Source organism: Orcinus orca, chromosome 4 (genome assembly GCF_937001465.1).
Source record: "Orcinus orca chromosome 4, mOrcOrc1.1, whole genome shotgun sequence".
NCBI classification, from domain to species: Eukaryota; Metazoa; Chordata; class Mammalia; order Artiodactyla; family Delphinidae; genus Orcinus; species Orcinus orca.
In genome coordinates, this window is record NC_064562.1 from 124,249,857 (window position 1) to 124,268,589 (window position 18,733).

General features: G+C 38.1%; 1 protein-coding gene across 1 annotated transcript in view; it reads right to left on the minus strand.

Moving 5' to 3' along the window:
- COL25A1 (collagen type XXV alpha 1 chain) overlaps nucleotides 1-18,733 on the minus strand; it is a 467,388-nt gene that overhangs the window by 333,461 nt on the left and 115,194 nt on the right. The window lies entirely within an intron of this gene.

Below are 18,733 nucleotides of genomic sequence, written 5' to 3' on the forward strand. Positions count from 1 at the left end.
ATGGATGAAGAACAAGTTTGAGAACATTCAAGAAAAACAAATATTTATTGTGCTAGGCACTGTTCTTGAAATGTATCATCATAATGTTTTTAGCATTTTAAGAAAAGTGTCAGTATAATTAATTACACTTGCAACAGTAATTAAAGTGATGAGACTTTACCTTATCCTCTACTTTCTGAGACTAGCTAGCCTTCTTTTCTCTCTCCTTCCAAACCTCCGTCTCCCTTTCTTTTGAGACATATTTAATGTGCATTAGTTTGGGGCTGGGCACCCCGAGACAACATGGATACAGGCTCTTACAGTCTAGTAGAAAAGACCATCACTGAAAGAGTAAAAGTGAAAGAAGTCAAAGATATTCTGGAGCAAATAACAGAGAAGCTATTTATAGTGACACAACTTATCAATAATTTTGGATAGATGGAGGTGGAAGGTTGATGGATTCATGATTTCTAGAACTAGAGTAACAATTTAGTCAAAACTGTTCATCTTGCCTTCCATTCATATATATCCTTAAATCCTTAATCCAGTAAATTTGGGCAGAGAGAACATGGGTAATAGCAACTAGTTGAGACTTCAGATTGCCATTTCCAAAGGTCCTAAGAAAGAAAGATGAATGAAGAATTGAGACTCCAACTCTACCATAATGGCTCATCAGTTCTTCTGAAGGTGCCTCTGCATCTTGATGAAAAATTAAATGAAACATGACAGTCCCTTGACCAAGATCGTGTTCAAGGTTATGTGACATTTCAGTGATATCTCTCTCTGAACTCTTCCCCCACATTCTTGCTTTCTCTTCTGGCTTTAAAATGCTGATGATTTTAAGTGAATTTACTACAGCGCTCTCACCATCAAGGACTAAAGAAATACTAGCAAATACATATTAAAGATCAAAAGCAAGTACCAGCAAGAGAGTGGAAGTTTTTGCTAGTTCACTTTGCAAATGCAACATTGTTCTCTGGCTTTGCAATTTCTCTATAAGTTATGGTTCTTTCTTACAAATAGGAAGAGATAATTACTATATCATGCCAACGCATTTTACTGCATGCATCTTACACACAAACGTACACATAAACAATGCTCAGTCATAGAAGATTCACAAATTTATATTATTATTTATAGTATGTCCTTTGCTAAACTCAAAATATACGGATGAAGTTACAGTTCCTGTTGACATAGATGGCTCTCAGGAGCTGTTATACATCATATTAAAGTTTCCTTGTGGGGGATGCTGCTTCAGCACTGTGCCAAGGGTTTAATCTGGAACCAGACGAAACTAAACCAAGCTGTGATTCAACCTGTACTCCAAAATTTGACTCAGAAATATTACAAGCTTCTAAAACTGATGAAATATCAACCATAGTAGAGAGAATCAAATAGGTTTAAACTAAATTTCTTTAAATCTCTTTATAGTCTCTTGATGAGAATCCATTGGAAGGTCCAAGTTTGCCCTTCTCCATCCCCATGCCCAGGGGCTTAGCACCTCTCTCGGCACCTCTCACCTGTGCTATTGCATGTGTCTTAGGCTACCCTCCCCAAATTCTCCCTGCTCACACCACTCTAAAAATCATCTTGCTAAAAATCTGGTAATGTCATCCTCCTTTTTAAAATCCTCTACATGCTCCCCACTCTCTACAGGATACATCTTAATTCTTTAATGTGGCATGAATGTCCTTATTCACATTTATTCCCACGCAACCTTTCCGGCCTCAGGTACTCTTCCACTTCATTCACTCAGCATGTCCAGCTAGATGCAACACCTCACTTCTGTCCATGTGTGCTCCTCAGTAAATCCTGTCCTGTACATACTGTTTACTTTGCTTAAAATTTTCTTTCCCTCCATTCTCGGCCTTCTCTAATTTAGCCAGGAATGATTAGCAACGTTGTCACAGGAATCTGTTCACCTCTGTTATGACACTTACTCATACTTGTCTCTATTCACTTGCTGTAGCCTTTATACTCTTTGAGGGCAAAAGATCACGTCTTGATTATCTTAGTGTGTGTACATATACATCTATAGCTAACTATCACCTATCTGATGCTTAATATAAGCACTCAATGACAGGTGAATAAATAAATTTTCTAAATGCATATTTAGACTGAGTTGTATCATTTTGGTTAAGTTGATCAGATTCTACTCCAGCTCTTAGGACTTTAATTAAGACGAAATAGTCCAAATTAATCAACGTTAACAACTTATTTCCATCCTAATAGAATGAAGTATAGGGCTTCCCTGGTGGCGCAGTGGTTGCGAGTCCGCCTGCCAATGCGGGGGACACGGGTTCGTGCCCCGGTCCAGGAGGATCCCACATGCTGCGGAGCGGCTGGGCCCGTGAGACATGGCTGCTGAGCCTGTGCGTCCGGAGCCTGTGCTCTGCAACGGGAGAGGCCACAACAGTGAGAGGCCCGCGAACCGCAAAAAAAAAAAAAAAACAGAATGAAGCACAGCTTTTCTTCAACTTATTTGTTTGGATTTATATTTAAAAATTTACCCAAAGTCATATGAATATTTTTTCCTTCCAAAAGGGCAAGGAACAAAAGAGACAAATCAAAACATTTTATATTTTCGTACTACAGAGCATGTCTCTTGGCAATATATTGTTATACTGATATAGTCAAATTAGCCACAAGAGTTACAGAATTCAATATTTTAAATTCCATGACTTATTTGAAAATGTAATTTCATATATTAATTTATATAAATGTGTATTACATAATAATTGAATTAACCTCCATATTAATTGTACAAATCAATAAAATAAATTTTAAAATAAAGGGTTTGGTGTTTCCAGCTATGAACATTAGTTCAAAGGAAAATAAATGTCATAGAACTAATCTAAACAGAGGGTGTACTCCATAACATTTTCTAAATCAATACTTTATTTTCCATAGGAAAAAATGCAAGTAAGGAGGAAATTAAACTGTGTCTTATATATTTTTTTCTGACCTTTTATTCATTAGGGAGAAGAAACAATTTCATGATAGAAAAGATAAAATTTTACTTATATGCTAAAAAGTGTAGTTCTTGAAATAAAAAATCCATACCAGGTCCTTCTAAAAACGTTCTGTAATAAGCAGTTTTTATGAGCTCTTTTGTTTAGTTCAAGCAGAAAGCTGAATTTACTACAGTTTAATGCAGGCTATGCAATTCACATATCTTTTTTAGGTGTTTCAATACCCATATTGAACTTTTGCTGGTGAGAATTTTTGCTGTTGCCAGGGACTTGGGGGAAGGGGAAATGGGGTGATGTAGGTCAAAGGGTACAAAGTTTCGGTTATACAAAATGAATAATTTCTGGAGATCTGATGTACAGCATAATGACCATAGTAAACAATACTGTATTGTATACTTGTAATTTGCTAAGAGGATACATCTTAAAATTAAATCCTCTCAACACAGCCACACACTTAACTATGTAGAGGTAATGAAAATAAAAATAGTTTCCCCTCAAGGGGTTAGAACCTGACAAAATAGCTCCAGGCATTTGCAGGCCTAATATGTCCTGCAGGGTCACCTGAACCACCAGGGCTGAAGCCTAAGACTATGCAGGACTAAGCCATTTGCTTACTGAGTTCGCTGAGAACATTCTCTGGTACTTAAACCCCCCTTTGCTTCTCCGTCCATTCACTGTTCAGCACATATTTATTCTGTGCAGCATGTGTGAAGGGATAGGGATAAAAACAGTAAACAATATAGTTACAGTCTTTGCCATCATAGAGTTCACAGTCTAGCAAGGGAAACAGATATTTAAGGAAGCAAATGCAATAAAATGTTATAAAATAGAATAGAGGAAGAATAAGGCACTTGGCAAGGACACAGCCCCAAGGGGTGGGAGGAAAGGGTGGGAAAGGCAACCCTGAGGCAGTAATGTCTAAGTTGGGACCTGAAGATGAATTTGATTGATTTAAGCCTTTCTACAAATACATGTCCTGACCACAATCTGATCCTTCTTGCCTCCTGTGGGTCTAAGTGTCCTGCCTGCAAGACAGTAATCCATCTTGATTACAATCCATCTTGATTATACGACTTTGCCACAAACTCTTTCAATTCTCCAACTAATGACTGGACTCCTTTTGGTCCTATTAGAACACTAAAATCCAGAATCCCTCTCTGAGACCAACATTTAAAAGTTTTTTTTAATGCAATTCAGTTGAGTAAACAGCATCCTAGGATCTCTTAAGGCTGAGAGTAGCACTACAATGTTTTGTGGGCCTTTAAACCAGTTACCCCTCCTTCTGTCAAGCACTCACTGTACCTACATTGAATAGGAAAATAAATCAAATCTACACCATGGAAAGATCATTATGGGGTAAACAGTAAATATGATTGGTCAACAATCTATAGATACAAGATATTATGAAAATACTTAAAATAAAAAGTCATACCTAAACATTTAAGATGTGTTAAGAGTAAATGAACACTCTATCTAGTAGCTTTCAATGTAGAAAAGCTTATTCCATAAGAAGGCACTGCTAGGGGCTTCCCTGGTGGTTCAGTGGTTAAGAATCCACCTGCCAATGCAGGGGACACGGGTTCGAGCCCTGGTCCAGGAAGATCCCACATGCCCCGGGGCAACTAAGCCCGTGAGCCACAACTACTGAGCCTGTTTTCTAGAGCTCACAAGCCACAACTACTGACCCTGCATGCCACAACTACTGAAGCCTGTGCGCCTAGAGCCCGTGCTCCACAACAAGAGAAGCCACCGTAATGAGAAGCCCAAGAGTAGCCCCTGTTCACCGCAACTAGAGAAAGCCCGCATGCAGCAACAAAGACCCAACGCAGCCAAAAGTAAAATAAATAAATAAATAAAGTTTAAAATTAAATAAATAAAATAAAGTCTTCTACTATTGAAAAGAAAAAAAAAAAGAAGGCACTGCTAGAAGTTGCTGGGGTTCTTAAAAATTGAACATGGTAAAAACCATGCAGTGTGGGCTTCCCTGGTGACACAGTGGTTGAGAGTCCGCCTGCCAATGCAGGGGACACAGGTTCGTGCCCCGGTACGGGAAGATCTCACATGCCGCGGAGCGGCTGGGCCCGTCAGCCATGGCCGCTGAGCCTGCGCATCCGGAGCCTGTGCTCCGCAATGGGAGAGGCCACAGCAGTGAGAGGCCCGCGTACCAAAAAAAAACATGTAGTGAGATGTGAGATAGTTTTTGATAGAATAAGTGTCCTTCAGTTAAAGTCCTATCTAACTGATATATTACAGGAAATATTGAGTGTATTAACAAACTTCATTAGAGAAATATATAATTTTACTGTATTTAAGGACATGCTCTTAAATACTCTAAAGAGAAAAGTTATACTCTTCTTTAGTAAGAAAGCTGAAGTGATTGTTTCTCTGTGAACCTGTTCTATAAGCCAAATGGCAAGCCTGAACTGGCAAAAATACTAGTGTAAAAAAATTCAATTACAGATCTTCCTCAACTTATGATGATGGGGTTACATCCTACTAAAATCATGTTAAATGGAAAATATCATTAAGTTGAAAATGCATTTAATACACCTAACAGACCAAACATCATAGCTTAGCCTCACCTACCTTAAACATGCCCAGAACATTTACAGTTGGGTAAGATCATCTAACACAAAGCCTATTTTATAATAAAGTGTTGAATATCTCAAGTAATTTATTGAATTCTGTACTGAAAGTACAGAATGGTTATGTGGGTATAGAATGGTTCTAAGTTTATCGAAAGTTTACCCTCTTGATATCATACTGTATATCACTAGCCTAGCTCAGAAAAAAATCAAAATTCAAAGTCTAGTTTCTACTCAATGTGTATTGTTTTCGCACCATCATAAAGTCGAAAAATCATAAGTTGAGCCATCATTAAGTCAGGGACCACCTGTATAGACATTCTCATAGAGTAAGAATTCAGTTAGTTACAAAAACAATAATTACAGTATACCTAAAATAATCATTCATAAACTCAAAATATAATTATTGTCAGATACAATTCTTGCATATACTGAATATGCTATATTTTCTAATTTTATAAGGATTAAAAGCTAAATGCTGAGAGAGGTGCTAGAACTTGTAAAACATAACCCTTAGGCCACTTTCTAAATTCTGTCCATAGACTACAAGTAAAAACTTATCACCCCCCCACCCCTAGTCCATGCTGTTTATGAGAAATGAATACAATTCTGTACCTAAAAATATTAAAACGTTGTGAAACACAAGTAACAAGTGAGGCATAAGGACAAAAATTAAGGCCCAATATTATGTGCTGCCTTGACATCTGGTGAAACTGGGAGGGCCTCAGATGGCCTAATTGCAAGTTCCCCTCCCTACCCTGCTCCCACAGGTCCTCTAGCCAAACAACCCTTTTTATCAAGGGGAAAAGGCACAGTTCCTGCTTATCCCTGAGCAGTGAGTTTCAGCTCCCTGTCAATCTATAGAATTTTTCAAGCAAGACAATCACATCCTCCCATGGGAACCAGGGGCACCTCACCCTCTTGATATTATGAAGCCTGCCTCTCACAGCCTTCTGTTATGCAAACCCTGTGTGACCCTGCATGTCATGTGGTGTTCTCCTCCTCCAGATATGTGAATATGTGATCAGTAAACTGTTGTCCATCTCATCTGTCCAATGTCAGGTGTTGTGAGTTCAGCCATCCCTATAACTCTTGGGCAGGAATCCTTCCTCCACCAATAGGGTGAAAAGAAGGCAATTAAAATAGCAACTTTAGGGACTTCCCTGGTGCTGCAGTGGTTAAAAATCCGCCTGCCAATGCAGGGGACAAGGGTTTGACCCCTGGTCCAGGAAGATCCCACATGCCACAGAGCATCTAAGCCCATGCACCACAACTACTGAGCCTGCGCTCTAGAGCCCACGAGCCACAACTACTGAAGCCTGCATACCTAGAGCCCGTGCTCCGCAGCAAGAGAAGCCACTGCAGTGAGAAGCCCGCACACTGCAATGAAGAGTAGCCCCAGCTCGCAGCGACTAGAGAAAGCCCACATGCAGCAATGAAGACCCAACATGGCCAAAAATAGGTTAAAAATAAATCAATATAAATAAATAAATAAAATATATTAGCTGCATAAAAACCCAGATTTGGAAATGGTACAAACTATTGGCTTTGTAATGCTAGAAACCTGATGTCATTTTGCATGACCTTGACCATGAGTAGAAGCCCCTGGAAGTTTCCATATCCTTTTCTGGTAATAAAGCTTAGCACTCAATGAAAAGGATGGTCTGTATAAAAAAAAGACAAGTCTGTTGTTTTGCATTAGAACAAACAATAAAGTTGCTATTTTATTTTTCCAATTTTTAAAAATTATTTTTAGCTGTTTTTTTAAATTTATTTATTTATTTTTGGCTGTGTTGCGTCTTCGTTGCTGCATGCGGGCTTTCTATAGTTGCAGTGAATGGAGGCTAATCTGCGTTGCGGTGCGCAGGCTTCTCACTGTGGTGGCTTCTCTTGTTGCGGAGCATGGGGTCTAGGTGCACGGGCTTCAGAGTTGTGGCACACGGGCTCAGTAGTTGTGGCTCATGTGCTTAGTTTCTCCTCTGCATGTGGGGTCTTCCCAGACCAGGGCTTGAACCTGTGTAGCCTGCACTGGCAGGCGGATTCTTAACCACTGCGCCACCACAGCAGTTCTGCAGCTAATACATTTTAATTTGAAAATTGACACCCTGAGAATGAATCTTTACCACTCAATGAATATTCCATGAAATAATCATTATTAACCAACTTTGACTAGTTTATATTAGTGTAGGTTAGGGAAATCTTTTCTAACTGAACCACAAGATTGTTGAATATACATTATTCCAATAAGAGTTCTTCATACAAAATACACAATTGTGATTATATCTTTAAAACATGTGACTTTTTTTCTCCTCCTACTTTTTAAGATTAAATATTTCCCTGCTGGTACATAAAGTCAATCCACCCAAATATACACAAATTTTACTTATTTATTTATCCTAAGATACTTAATTTTTACAAATAATTTGTCTCAATTTTTCTAAAATTGAAAAGACTAAAATGCTTCAACATCTATTGAACTTGTAGTCATTCAACAGGCAGATCTAAATTCACACAAAATGCCGTGGTATAGAGCTGAAAATTCAGGTCAAATACAGGTTAATGAAGACATACAGATGTACAGTTTCATCTAGTAAGTTTTTCCTACATCCTTGTAGAGACCCCTTGGTATCAGTATTTTCTAACTCATTTAAAATTATTTTTAGCTTATATTTCATGACCTACCAAGTGTTTTTTCCAGTAAGAGTCAATCCCTATGTTGAAAATGTTGTTTGATAGAATTGCATTAGAGAATAACAGATCACGAACATTTGAAAAGTTCTATTAATTGTCATACAGTCATTCATCTATTCAACACTTATTAGACACCTACCAAGGCCATCCACTGAAGCTACAAAGATAAAATATATAGTCCCTGTCCTCAAGGAATTCACAGAGAATCTAGAGAGGGGACTTGACTCATCAGAGTATAGGATCCAGGGAAAGTGCTTCTCCCAGAGACTAAAAAGGGTTAATAAATACAGGTTGAAGTGGAAAAAAAAAGCAAATGGCACAGCGGGTTGAACTGTGGCCCCCCAAAAGATATGTCCTAGTCCTATCCCCAGTACCAATGAATGAGACGTTGTTTGGAAAAAGGGTTTTTGCAGCTATAATTAATGAAGGGTCTTGAGATCATCCTGCATTAACCAGGTGGGCCCTAAATTCAACGACAAATGTCCTTATAGATGCAGGCAGAGGAGGAGAAACACAGAGAAGGCCACGTGAAGACAGAGGCAGAGACTGGAGTTATGCTGCCACAAGCCAAGAAATGCCTAGAAGCTGGAAGAGTCAAGGTAGGATTTTCCCCGAGAATTCAGAGGAAGCATGGCCCTGCTGACACCTTGATTTTGGACTGCTGGCCTCCAGAACCATGAGAGAATACATTTCTGTTTTCAGCTACCAAGTTTGTGGTAATTTGTTGCAACAGCCCTAGGAAATTAATACAAGTTGGATATCTGTAGACGGACTTCCTGGTCTGGGAACAAATAGCAGAAACAAATAAACAAACAAAATTAAGTGTCTAAATTGGACAATAACTTTCTCCTGTGTAATGACAAGAGCTGGAAGGGAGAGGAGTCTGTATTGCCCCGCATCAGGGGCCCCATCTGTCACTGCCTTGCTGTGTCACTTGGACACATTCCTCTCAGAGTTTCAATTTCATTGTCTGTAGAGTGAGTGAGATGGAGGAAGGAAATTTTAAAGGCAGAAAAATATAGTGCAAACAAAACTTGAACAACAGCCTAGAGAGCCACCCACCCATCCCAGCACTTGGAGATTGCTGGTAAAAATGTAAACCCAAAACATAAAACAGAGGATCCAGGGACCAAAGTTGGTTATAAAACTTTATTCCCACAGGTTCCCTCCTAGAACTTTCCCCCACCTCCAGACCCTATTCTTTCATCTTGATGCTGAACCTTTAGGGCAAATGGAGCGGGCACCATCTGCTATCAATACAGCTGACACTCTTCCCAGCCAAGATGAGTCCCAGGCCAAGTTGATCTTCTGAGCTAACAGGACGTGACAAGCCTGGCAGGACACGAATTCTCCCTGCATGACTGATTCAGCCTGGCTGACCAGCTCCATGCTAATGAGGATGTACCAGAGCTTACAACAAAAACAGTTTTGAATAATTTAAAACTTTAGAGCATGATCTGCCCGATAATGTGATTCATTGTGTCATTATGGCCTCAGTTAAATCTGCTTCTGTGGGTGCCTCTACGGCAAACATCAGTGACTACAAACTGCCCTTTATCAAAATTAACTATATAAATAATGCAAAAGAGCAGAGACATGTTAATCTTGTGAGGAAGACAGTGTAGGTGAAGGTGACCTAAGCTATCACAAACTGCTGCTTCATGAAGAACTGAGTAGTATTTCAAATGTAGTACTCTAAAATGGATAAGTGACTGAAACACCAGCAAAATATCTATTTTCATCCCATATAGTAGGCTTCATATAGACTAATCTTACAGTTTCTGGGGAACTGATTTTAATTTCTTGCCCTAATTCAGTTATCTATCTAAATAAGTTTCTTTTTACCATTCCGGCAGTTTATCTTCCCTCCTTTACACAACCCTGGGCCAGTGATTCCAATGCAATATAACAAATTCAAATATGTGAAACATTCCTTAAAAGAGGGAATTGTCAAGCACCTTTCTCCTAAGGAAAGGAAACTCCAAAACATTCTTAACTATGTTAGCTAAGAGTTTATTAACTATGGGCCCACAGGTTGTTTTTTAAAACATGGTCCTTTAGCCTAAATATTGTAGAATTAAGGGAAAAATAACAATAACTAGAACGAATCTCTCTGGGCCTCAGTTTCTTCATCTGAAAAATAGATTTCATAATACCTAGCCAACCTTTGAGCTTCAAATCTAATGGAATATTTTACAGTTTTTCTGTAACAGGAGGCTTTAATAGGACAGTAGGATATCACTCAAGTGGGTAACATGAAGGAATACACTCATTGGAGCAATATTAGACTTCCATTTTTAAAAAGGGAAAAAAAAAAGTTATCCGAAAATGTTTTTCCAAGTTCCGCCTGCCACCGAGGACAAGAATTCAGGAAATCATATCCTCGCTTCCTATTCTGAAGGCACAGCAAATCATCTGTCACTAATGACAGGAGGACCTTCAAGGTGACAGTCACCACCTGTGTCCCACTCTATTAAATCAACATCTCTGAGATGCCTCTGAACTGGCAAAAGCCACACATCCTCTACTGAGTCACAGACAGCCTTCCAAGCAACCTGCCTGGACGGTCCTCACCTCCCCCCCACCCCACTGCACCTGACACAGCAACTGTTTGGGGAGCTCCCGCAAGAGCTGCTGATTTCAAAGCCTGTCCTGTCCAACTATGCATGTCCATCCCATCCTATGACACCACAGTCATCTGAGACTCCAGATACGTGCTCATGATCCTAAACATTTGCTCCTCACTTCAATTTCTCTGAATTTCAGAAACCAGACTCCCTGTTAGAAAACTTGCAGGCTAGGAAAGAGAAAGGTAGCGTCCATGTTGAGTATGAAATCACTTATCTCGGTTTGTTTCACAAATCTCATTATTTGAGATAACCAGTCACAAAAGCACTTAAGCAACACTTGTCTTATTGATTACTTTCTGAGTTATAAACATATATATATACATATATATTTTTTTTTCAGATCTTCCGCAAAACAAATTTTAAGTTTTTAAAGTTGTATTTTTGTTAATGCTGTCTCTTCTACAGTTTGGAAACTTGGAGACTTGCTAGAAAAGTTTATCAGAATGTTGCTTTATTTTTAAACAGAGGTTTAGAAAGTTCTGTGTATGTTTCTTGTTGTTTAATCAACAATTAAAATAAAACAAAATGCTTAGCATCTGAAATCAATTGGGATTTTCTATGAGCAATGACTGTAAAATCAGCCCATTATGAAGAGATTTGCATACTTTAATTACTGTGTTCTAAGGCTTTTGTCAAACAGATACTGTAATGCTGTAAGCACCATGCGGTTTTGGTAAAATGTGAACTTTCTGCTCTTAATATACATTGTTAGAAGGATAAATATGTTAAGATAGGAATATGCCTGGTTAGAGTGAGGTCTTCACTTTAGTGCAAATGTTTAATATCTTGCTCTCAAAATTTATTTAGAGAATGGGAAATTTAGGATGACTAAAATGTTGATAAATTGCTTGTAGATCTCAAGTTAATTAGTAAATACACACAAATGACCATAATATAAGATCTTTGGTGACACTGTCAAAGCGGCCTCAAAATACAAAGCTAAATTCTGAAATAAATTTGACTTTGAAGCCCAGATAAGGAGTCAAATGCATAAGCATTCAGGCTTTTAACACTCCGGCTCTGATAACCAGATATAAAGAAAAACCAGGATAGTGAAATATAACCACATTTTTTCACACATTTAAATTACATGGAGAAAGCACGTTGGGCAAGTTCCTTAACCTCTCTTTCCTTCAGTTTTCTTATCTGTATAATGGGGTAGAACTTACTGCATAGGATTATTTATGGGTAGGTCAAATTCGGTGTTTTCCGTTCGATGGCTCTAGTAGCACTTAGTTGTCTTTAGCTTCATTCAGAACAATTTTGTTAGATTGTATTGTGAGAGTTGTCATATCAGCATGCATTTAAATAAAAAACCTCATCAAAATTGGTGAATTTTTGTGTAGCCATTTTAATATTGAAGATGGAAGGAAAAAAGCAACATTTTCATCATATTATGCTTTATTATTTCAAGAAAGGTAAAAACACAACTGCAATGCAAAAAAGGATTTGTGCAGTGTATGGAGAACGTGCTGTGACTGATCGAACGTGTCAAAAGTGCTTTGTGAAATTCTGTGATGGAGATTTCTCGCTGGACGATGCTCCATGGTCAGGTAGACCAGTTGAAGTTGATAGCGACCAAATCGAGACAGTAATTGAGAACAATCAACATTATACCACGCGGGAGAGAGCCGACATACTCATAATATCCAAATCAAGTGTTGAAAATCATCTGCCACAGCCTGGTTATGTTAATCGCTTTGATGTTTAGGTTCCACATAAGTGAAAAATAACTTCTTGACTATATTTCCGCATGCGATTCTCTACTTAAACGTGATGAAAACATTCCGTTTTTAAAACAAATTATGACAGGCGATGAAAAGTGGATACTGTACAATAATGTGGAATGGAAGAGATCGTGGGGCAAGCGAAATGAACCACCACCAATCACCCCAAAGGCCGGTCTTCGTCCAAAGAAGGTGATGTTGTGTATATGGTGGGATTGGAAGGGAGTCCTCTATTATGAGCTCCTTCCAGAAAACCAAACGATCCATTCCAAAAAGTACTGTTCCCAGTTGGACCAAGTGAAAGCGGCACTTGATAAAAAGCGTCTGGAATTAGTCAACAGAAAACGCATAATCTTCCATCAGGATAACGCAAGACTGCATGTTTCTTTGATGACCAGGCAAAAACTGTTACAGCTTGGCTGGGAAGTTCTGATTCATCTGCTGTATTCACCAGACATTGCGCGTTTGGATTTCCATTTATTTCGGTCTTTACAAAATTCTCTTAATGGAAAAAATTTCAATTCCCTGGAAGCCTGTAAAAGGCACCTGGAACAGTTCTTTGCTCAAAAAGATAAAAAATTCTGGGAAGATGGAATTATGAAGTTGCCTGAAAAATGGCAGACGGTAATGGAACAAAAGGGTAAATACGTTGTTCAATAAAGTTCTTGGTGAAAATGAAAAATGTGTCTTTAATTTCCCTTTAAAACCGAAGGAACTTTTTGGTCGACCCAAAATTATTAATTGTATATATATAACAATATAATTAAATGAATTAATACATGAAAAGTACTTAGAACAGTGCCTGGAACAGATGGCAATGGTGATGATTATACATAGGACTTTCAGAATTCGGAGATTCTTTTTTTTTTTTTTTTTGCGGTACGCGGGCCTCTCACTGTTGCGGCCTCTCACGTTGCGGAGCACAGACTCCGGACGCGCAGGCTCAGCGGCCATGGCTCACGGGCCCAGCCGCTCCGCGGCATGTGGGATCTTCCCAGACCGGGGCACGAACCCGTGTCCCCTGCATCGGCAGGGGGACTCTCAACCACTGCGCCACCAGGGAAGCCCCGGAGATTCTTTTTTAAACCTCTTATATTAAAAAGGTTTCCACTTAGAAGTTTGTAAAACTAACTTCAAATCTGTATTTTTGAAGTTTAAAGATCCCTTTGAAATAACGTCATAAAGGGCAGCAATTTTAGAAAATAAAAGCAGTTTTTGCAAACTACTTAAATTTTCAGTGAACAAATTGGTTATTATTTTTTTAGTATTTGTAAAATATGCTACTAAAATAATACTTTGATACACATTTGTAACACTTCTAGAGGTTTTTTTTTTTCAGAAGGAAAGAGAACTGAACGTATAATATCTTAACTCCTAACACTATCATCTATACAATGCAGTTTCTGTGAAGGTCTTCGGAAGGTCTGTATTGAAGGTAGCAAGCTCTGTACACCAGAAGCACTTCCTCACTGAGCTCCAGGTCATTAAGTCACAGCAATCTTGGAAATAAATCCTTAAATCTTTTCACCAGCCCACCAAGTTTTTGCTAGCCCCTTCTACTTTACATTAATCCTATGATTCTTGAATTTTGTATGTGTTTGATGGTGGGGGTGAGGGACAGAACCTCCACGAGAATGTGACAAAAATTATGGACCTTCTCCCCAAAAAGTTCACATACACATTATCATTTTACATTCAATTTCAGGGGCTTCACAGACCAGAGTTCCGTCTGTAAAACTCCCCACTCCTAGTGGTGACTATTTGATTTTACCCTGAAATTAAATAAATTTAATAATTCATAAAAACATCACTTACCCAAATGAAATATGGATGAAATTAATTAATATAAATTTAATTTCTATGGAAGGAGATTATATTATCATCTATGTTAAAGATATTGCTATCTTTTGAAAGTAGAGACCAGTTGCTAATTGTCCCAACAGGATATACTGTACTACTTCAAGGTGGTTTGTTATTATTTTAAATTGTTTGTATAAAGTACAGAGCAGAAGGTATGGGCAAGAGGGTAGGTTTTGTTCAATATTAAGTAAAAGGAACCCAAAATGGTGAACTATGGCATAATTATATTGATTCCAACAGCTATATATAATAGTGTTTGAATAAGATAGTCTTCATTAAAAAAGAACAATATAACTGTTTGAAAGTAAAACATTTGATAAACAAGGTAAAAGTTTGGGCAATTTTTCTGGTGCATAAGTGCTGCTGGCATTTCTCAACAGTTCTAACAGAGTGCTAAAGCACTAAGAATGCCCAGGTAATAGCTGAAAACAAAATTCATTTAGATAACCCTACATAAAATTTATAAAAATCTTTCCTATTAAGCAAAACTTGGATTATAGAGATTTAAAGTTCTCTCACTTTATGGGCAAGGGACTAAAGTCACACACACACCATAAGGCCGTTGGAATCAGGGGCAGATTCAGAGCCCTGGGGCCTACCACAGCAGGTGTTAGGATAAATTGCAAACTTGCAGCCTGAGAACTTTTTGTACTATAGTATAGAAAAGGTTTCCTATTAGCCCTTCAAGCTTCAAGCTGCTTTTTTGAGAACAATAGAGGTCACAGCATTAAAAAGAAAAAAAAAAAGGCAGAACCAGCCTAGCTTTATCAAAATCATTTTTGTCCCCATTTCACTGTTCTTTATACTGCAACCTTTTTACCTGGTGTCAGGAATATTTAAAACAAGGGTTGGCCTAGTTACTTTCATTACATGCAACTATTAAAAATACCATGTATTAATCCTGTAGGACCATTATCCTAAGTAATATGGTGACAGAGAGAAAAGGTCCTGACCCCTCCCATGCCTATGATCATATGACAGGAGACTTTAAAATAAAATAAAATAAAACAACCAGATTGTTCTCCATTCCAGAGCATCGTGACTGTACAGTATCAAGACCTTTGCTCCCATACCCACCTGCCACAAATCTAGAAAGGAGAAAAAGAGAAGAGAATGTAAAGCAAGAGTGAGGGAGAAAAACTGATGATGAAGTTTGTACCCATAGCAAATGGTGAACAAAAATCAAGTTCATAGGTTTCCATTCATCAACTTCATCTCAAGTCCCAGAAGCAAAGAACAAGCATTTGTTTGGTAATTAGTGGGAGAAAGGCAAAAACTTTTATTTCATTTTAGAAGCCTCGCTTTTCTATGCTTTTCTCTTTTTCTCCTACCCCAAGTGATTTCAAATATAACAGGTCATTTTAAGGACAACTCAGAGATACAGCAAGCACAAGTTGATCAAACTATATGAGGCATTTCAGATTCTCTAGGGCATCTCGAAAACATCTGAAACTCTAACGTGAAAAAATGCTATGCACTTTAAAGCATTCTTTAGAAATAAATGCGGTACTTAAAAGCAAAAAATTTCAAGGAGTTCACAACACATATGCCTGTACGTACATTTCCCTTCCTGGATTTTAATAAGACAGCTAGAACATTCAAAATAACGTTGTGATTTACAGTGTCCAAGCTGAAATGGTAAAGACTAAATTGATTTTTAAACTTAAAGTATTCATGAAGCCTATATTACTAATACCTTTAAAACACACAGCAGCTTTAAAAAATGACTAAGCTCCGGAAACTCTTTCAAAGTTTCTTTCACAAGTTTCCTTTGAAGCTCGTTTCATGAAAATGCTGTCTAAATTCTTCAGCTTGGAGAATACAATGTTGTTATTGTCTTGCACTTCAGAGCTAGGAAAAGCAGATATTAGTTTTTTTGGCTCTAGGTTTCCACGACTGAGCAAGCATATGGCTTTGTTCCAGAGAGAAGTTTTCAAGGAATTTTGCTTACAAGGAAGTGCTAAAGCAGGTATTTTAATTAATATTCATATTTACCTTGTTGCTAAATGAAGCTAAGGATTCTATTGGCGTGAATTAACTCTCACTCTCGTAAACCCAAAACCCTCTAGAGAATGCTACTCTGGGAAGAGAGTGAGATACATTAACACTCCATTAATATCATCCTTGGAAACATTCTTTTTAACATTTATCTCTCCATCATTTCCTGAATCTGTAATGAAATGCTTGTGCTGGCATCTAACAAAAGGATCGTGTCCAGAGTCTAATGAAGTGTTAGACACCAAGGTAAGAAGCAAGTCTGCTGCACTGGCTCATAGTGGCAGATACAATGGTACTTTCTAGGCTATATTTAGCTCCAAAGTCATGGTCAGTAGCCCTAAGACATAAGGCACAATCTGAAAGAACTTCAATTCCAGCACTGCCTGAACAGGCCAATCAGAGTTCTAATTTCTAAGTTATAAGCCAGACACTGAGGTAATTTCCATTTGTACATCCTTTTATAAAGTGAGAGACTTCTTGAAAGTGACATTCTGTAATCAGAATGTAATCACAGAATTTCAAAGTGGAAGAGATCTCTGAGGTCACATATAGCAGATTCCTGTCCTCTTCTTGAAATCCTAGAATATTCCTGCCAAGTGGTCCTTGTTCAGAGATGAGGAACTTACCACCACATGAGAAAACTCATTCCTTATGCAAACAGCTCAAACTGTTCTGCAGTTCTTTCTTTAGCAGAGATTAAATCTTTCTCCCGGAACCTACCTCAACATAATAAAGGCCATATATGACAAAGCCACAGCCAAAATCGTTCTCAATGGTGAAAAGCTGAAACCATTTCCTCTAAGATCGGGAACAAGACAAGGTTGCCCACTCTCACTGCTATTATTCAACATAGTTTTGGAAGTTTTAGACACAGCAGTCAGAGAAGAAAAAGAAATAAAAGGAATCCACATTGGAAAAGAAGAAGTAAACCGGTCACGGTTTGCAGCTGACATGATACTGTACATAGAGAATCCTAAAGATGCTACCAGAAAACTATTAGAGCTAATCAATGAATTAGGTAAAGTAGCAGGACACAAAATTAATGCACAGAAATCTCTTGCATCCCTATACACTAATGACGAAAAATCTGAAAGAGAAATTAAGGAAACACTCCCATTTACCATTGCAACAAAAAGGTTAAAATACCTAGGAATAAACCTACCTAAGGAGAGAAAAGACCTGTATGCAGAAAACTGTAAGACACTGATGAAAGAAATTAAAGATGATACAAACAGATGGAGAGATATACCATGTTCTTGGATTGGAAGAATCAATATTGTGAAAATGACTATACTACCCAAAGCAATCTACAGATTCAGTGCAATCCCTATCAAACTACCAATGGCGTTTTTCACAGAACTAGAACAAAAAATTTTACAATTTGTATGGAAACACAAAAGACCCCGAAGAGCCAAAGCAATCTTGAGAAAGAAAAAAGGAGCTGGAGGAATCAGGCTCCCTGACTTCAGACTATACTACAAAGCTACAGTAGTCAAGACAATATGGTACTGGCACAAAACCAGAAATATAGATCAATAGAGAAGGATAGAAAGCCCAGAGATAAACCCACGCACCTATGGTCAACTTATCTTTGACAAAGGAGGCAAGAATATACAATGGAGCAAAGACTGCCTCTTCAATAATGGTGCTGGGAAAACTGGACAGCTACATGCAGAAGAATGAAATTAGAACACTACCTAAAATCATACACAAAAATAAACTCAAAATGGATTAAAGACCTAAATGTAAAGCCAGACACTATAAAACTCTTAGAGGAAAACCTACGCAGAACACTCTATGACATAAATCACAGCAAGATCCTTTTGACCCACCTCCTAGAGAAATGGAAATAAAAACAAAAATAAACAAATGGGACCTAATGAAACTTAAAAGCTTCTGCACAGCAAAGGAAGCCATAAACAAGATGAAAAGACAACCCTCAGAATGGGAGAAAATATTTGCAAATGAAGCAACTGACAAAGGATTAATCTCCAAAATTTACAAGCAGCTCATGCAGCTCAATATCAAAAAAACAAACAACCCAACCCAAAAATAGGCAGAAGACCTAAATAGACATTTCTCCACAGAAGATATACAGGTTGCCAACAAACACATGAAAGGATGCTCAACATCACTAATCACTAGAAAAATGCAAATCAAAACCACAATGAGGTATCACTTCACACCAGTCAGAATGGCCATCATCAAAATATCTACAAACAATAAATGCTGGAGACGGCATGGAGAAAAGGGAACCCTCTTGCACTGTTGGTGGGAATGTAAATTGATAC